We start from the raw sequence: 5,570 nt of genomic DNA, 5'->3' as shown, positions 1-5,570 counted from the left end.
ATTTGTTTAACGCATTTGTTTTGGTTACTCGACGGCTCCGTTCGCGTGTAGCTTACATATTGCGTTTTTTTTTTTTAATTTGCTTACCGGGCTAAAGGTTAGCATGCTTAAAATACGTAAGTCGTTTTGTTCAACAAATTTGAGTAGATAACTCAGCAGTTGTTTCCATCAGAGCGACAATTTTTGAGATAGTTATTAAAACTGTTTAAAGGTTGTCAAACGATATTTCTCGTTGTATATACTTTAATTCTAGAGTTATATTGATAAATAACTTGTACGAATTTGTTTAACGCATTTGTTTTGGTTACTCGACGTCTCCGTTCTCGTGTAGCCTACATATTGCGTTTTTTTTTTTAATTTGCTTACCGGGCTAAAGGTTAGCATGCTTAAAATACGTAAGTCGTTTTGTTCAACAAATTTGAATAGATAACTCAGCAGTTGTTTCCATCAGAGCGACAATTTTTGAGATAGTTATTAAAACTGTTTAAAGGTTGTCAAACGATGTTTCTCGTTGTATATCCTTTAATTCTAGAGTTAAATTGATAAATAACGTGTACGAATTTGTTTAACGCATTTGTTTTGGTTACTCGACGGCTCCGTTCGCGTGTAGCTTACATATTGCGTTTTTTTTTTTTAGTTTGCTTACCGGGCTAAAGGTTAGCATGCTTAAAATACGTAAGTCGTTTTGTTCAACAAATTTGAGTAGATAACTCAGCAGTTGTTTCCATCAGAGCGACAATTTTTGAGATAGTTATTAAAACTGTTTAAAGGTTGTCAAACGTTGTTTCTCGTTGTATATCCTTTAATTCTAGAGTTGAATTGATAAATAACGTGTACGAATTTGTTTAACGCATTTGTTTTGGTTACTCGACGGCTCCGTTCCCGTGTAGCCTACATATTGCGTTTTTTTTTTTAATTTGCTTACCGGCCTAAAGGTTAGCATGCTTAAAATACGTAAGTCGTTTTGTTCAACAAATTTGAGTAGATAACTCGGTTTGCATCAGAGCGACAATTTTTGAGATAGTTATTAAAACTGTTTAAAGGTTGTCAAACGTTGTTTCTAGTTGTATATCCTTTAATTCTAGAGTTAAATTGATAAATACCGTGTACGAATTTGTTTAACGCATATGTTTTGGTTACTCGACGTCTCCGTTCTCGTGTAGCCTACATATTGCGTTTTTTTTTTAATTTGCTTACCGGGATAAAGGTTAGCATGCTTAAAATACGTAAGTCGTTTTGTTCAACAAATTTAAGTAGATAACTCATCAGTTGTTTGCATCAGAGCGACAATTTTTGAGATATTTATTAAAACTGTTTAAAGGTTGTCAAACGATGTTTCTCGTTGTATATCCTTTAATTCTAGAGTTAAATTGATAAATAACGTGTACGAATTTGTTTAACGCATTTGTTTTGGTTACTCGACGTCTCCGTTCTCGTGTAGCCTACATATTGCGTTTTTTTTTTTAATTTGCTTACCGGGCTAAAGGTTAGCATGCTTAAAATACGTAAGTCGTTTTGTTCAACAAATTTGAGTAGATAACTCAGCAGTTGTTTCCATCAGAGCGACAATTTTTGAGATAGTTATTAAAACTGTTTAAAGGTTGTCAAACGTTGTTTCTCGTTGTATAGCCTTTAATTCTAGAGTTAAATTGATAAATAACGTGTACGAATTTGTTTAACGCATTTGTTTTGGTTACTCGACGTCTCCGTTCTCGTGTAGCCTACATATTGCGTTTTTTTTTTCAATTTGCTTACCGGGCTAAAGGTTAGCATGCTTAAAATACGTAAGTCGTTTTGTTCAACAAATTTGAGTAGATAACTCAGCAGTTGTTTCCATCAGAGCGACAATTTTTGAGATAGTTATTAAAACTGTTTAAAGGTTGTCAAACGTTGTTTCTCGTTGTATATCCTTTAATTCTAGTGTTAAATTGATAAATACCGTGTACGAGTTCGTTTAACGCATTTGTTTTGGTTACTCGACGGCTCCGTTCTCGTGTAGCCTACATATTGCGTTTTTTTTTTTAATTTGCTTACCGGGCTAAAGGTTAGCATGCTTAAAATACGTAAGTCGATTTGTTCAACAAATTTGAGTAGATAACTCAGCAGTTGTTTCCATCAGAGCGACAATTTTTGAGGTAGTTATTAAAACTGTTTAAAGGTTGTCAAACGTTGTTTCTCGTTGTATATCCTTTAATTCTAGAGTTAAATTGATAACTAACGTGTACGAATTTGTTTAACGCATTTGTTTTGCTTACTCGACGTCTCCGTTCTCGTGTAGCCTACATATTGCGTTTTTTTTTTAATTTGCTTAAAATACGTAAGTCGTTTTGTTCAACAAATTTGAGTAGATAACTCAGCAGTTGTTTGCATCAGAGCGACAATTTTTGAGATAGTTATTAAAACTATTTAAAGGTTGTCAAACGATGTTTCTCGTTGTATATCCTTTAATTCTAGAGTTAAATTGATAAATAACGTGTACGAATTTGTTTAACGCATTTGTTTTGGTTACTCGATGGCTCCGTTCTCTTGTAGCCTACATATTGCGTTTTTTTTTTTAATTTGCTTAAAATACGTAAGTCGTTTTGTTCAACAAATTTGAGTAGATAACTCAGCAGTTGTTTGCATCAGAGCGACAATTTGTGAGATAGTTATTAAAACTGTTTAAAGGTTGTCAAACGTTGTTTCTCGTTGTATATCCTTTATTTCTAGAGTTAAATTGATAAATACCGTGTACGAATTTGTTTAACCCATTTGTTTTGGTTACTCGACGGCTCCGTTCTCGTGTAGCCTACATATTGCGTTTTTTTTTTAATTTGCTTACCGGGCTAAAGGTTAGCATGCTTAAAATACGTAAGTCGTTTTGTTCAACAAATTTGAGTAGATAACTCAGCAGTTGTTTCCATCAGAGCGACAATTTTTGAGATACTTATTAAAACTGTTTAAAGGTTGTCAAACGTTGTTTCTAGTTGTATATCCTTTAATTCTAGAGTTAAATTGATAAATACCGTGTACGAATTTGTTTAACGCATATGTTTTGGTTACTCGACGTCTCCGTTCTCGTGTAGCCTACATATTGCGTTTTTTTTTTTAATTTGCTTACCGGGATAAAGGTTAGCATGCTTAAAATACGTAAGTCGTTTTGTTCAACAAATTTAAGTAGATAACTCATCAGTTGTTTGCATCAGAGCGACAATTTTTGAGATATTTATTAAAACTGTTTAAAGGTTGTCAAACGATGTTTCTCGTTGTATATCCTTTAATTCTAGAGTTAAATTGATAAATAACGTGTACGAATTTGTTTAACGCATTTGTTTTGGTTACTCGACGTCTCCGTTCTCGTGTAGCCTACATATTGCGTTTTTTTTTTTAATTTGCTTACCGGGCTAAAGGTTAGCATGCTTAAAATACGTAAGTCGTTTTGTTCAACAAATTTGAGTAGATAACTCAGCAGTTGTTTCCATCAGAGCGACAATTTTTGAGATAGTTATTAAAACTGTTTAAAGGTTGTCAAACGTTGTTTCTCGTTGTATAGCCTTTAATTCTAGAGTTAAATTGATAAATAACGTGTACGAATTTGTTTAACGCATTTGTTTTGGTTACTCGACGTCTCCGTTCTCGTGTAGCCTACATATTGCGTTTTTTTTTTCAATTTGCTTACCGGGCTAAAGGTTAGCATGCTTAAAATACGTAAGTCGTTTTGTTCAACAAATTTGAGTAGATAACTCAGCAGTTGTTTCCATCAGAGCGACAATTTTTGAGATAGTTATTAAAACTGTTTAAAGGTTGTCAAACGTTGTTTCTCGTTGTATATCCTTTAATTCTAGTGTTAAATTGATAAATACCGTGTACGAGTTTGTTTAACGCATTTGTTTTGGTTACTCGCCGGCTCCGTTCTCGTGTAGCCTACATATTGCGTTTTTTTTTTTAATTTGCTTACCGGGCTAAAGGTTAGCGTGCTTAAAATACGTAAGTCGTTTTGTTCAACAAATTTGAGTAGATAACTCAACAGTTGTTTCCATCAGAGCGACAATTTTTGAGATAGTTATTAAAACAGTTTAAAGGTTGTCAAACGATATTTCTCGTTGTATATCCTTTAATTCTAGAGTTAAATTTATAAATAACGTGTACGAATTTGTTTAACGCATTTGTTTTGGTTACTCGACGGCTCCGTTCTCGTGTATCCTACATATTGCGTTTTTTTTTTTTAATTTGCGTACCGGGCTAAAGGTTAGCATGCTTAAAATACGTAAGTCGTTTTGTTCAACAAATTTGAGTAGATAACTCAGCAGTTGTTTCCATCAGGGCGACAATTTTTGAGATAGTTATTAAAACTGTTTAAAGGTTGTCAAACGTTGTTTCTCGTTGTATATCCTTTATTTCTAGAGTTAAATTGATAAATACCGTGTACGAATTTGTTTAACGCATTTGTTTTGGTTACTCGACGTCTCCGTTCTCGTGTAGCCTACATATTGCGTTTTTTTTTTAAATTTGCTTACCGGGCTAAAGGTTAGCATGCTTAAAATACGTAAGTCGTTTTGTTCAACAAATTTGAGTAGATAACTCAGCAGTTGTTTCCATCAGAGCGACAATTTTTGAGATAGTTATTAAAACTGTTTAAAGGTAGTCAAACGTTGTTTCTCGTTGTATATCCTTTAATTCTAGAGTTAAATTGATAAATAACGTGTACGAATTTGTTTAACGCATTTGTTTTGGTTACTCGACGTCTCCGTTCTCGTGTAGCCTACATATTGGGTTTTTTTTTTAATTTTCTTACCGGGCTAAAGGTTAGCATGCTTAAAATACGTAAGTCGTTTTGTTCAACAAATTTGAGTAGATAACTCAGCAGTTGTTTCCATCAGAGCGACAATTTTTGAGATAGTTATTAAAACTGTTTAAAGGTTGTCAAACGTTGTTTCTCGTTGTATGTCCTTTATTTCTAGAGTTAAATTGATAAATACCGTGTACGAATTTGTTTAACGCATTTGTTTTGGTTACTCGACGTCTCCGTTCTCGTGTAACCTACATATTGCGTTTTTTTTTTAATTTGCTTACCGGGCTAAAGGTTAGCATGCTTAAAATACGTAAGTCGATTTGTTCAACAAATTTGAGTAGATAACTCAGCAGTTGTTTCCATCAGAGCGACAATTTTTGAGGTAGTTATTAAAACTGTTTAAAGGTTGTCAAACGTTGTTTCTCGTTGTATATCCTTTAATTCTAGAGTTAAATTGATAACTAACGTGTACGAATTTGTTTAACGCATTTGTTTTGCTTACTCGACGTCTCCGTTCTCGTGTGGCCTACATATTGCGTTTTTTTTTTTAATTTGCTTAAAATACGTAAGTCGTTTTGTTCAACAAATTTGAGTAGATAACTCAGCAGTTGTTTGCATCAGAGCGACAATTTTTGAGATAGTTATTAAAACTATTTAAAGGTTGTCAAACGATGTTTCTCGTTGTATATCCTTTAATTCTAGAGTTAAATTGATAAATAACGTGTACGAATTTGTTTAACGCATTTGTTTTGGTTACTCGATGTCTCCGTTCTCTTGTAGCCTACATATTGCGTTTTTT

Source organism: Eurosta solidaginis, chromosome 3 (genome assembly GCF_040869045.1).
Source record: "Eurosta solidaginis isolate ZX-2024a chromosome 3, ASM4086904v1, whole genome shotgun sequence".
NCBI lineage: Eukaryota > Metazoa > Arthropoda > Insecta > Diptera > Tephritidae > Eurosta > Eurosta solidaginis.
This window is presented reverse-complemented; position numbering follows the sequence as displayed.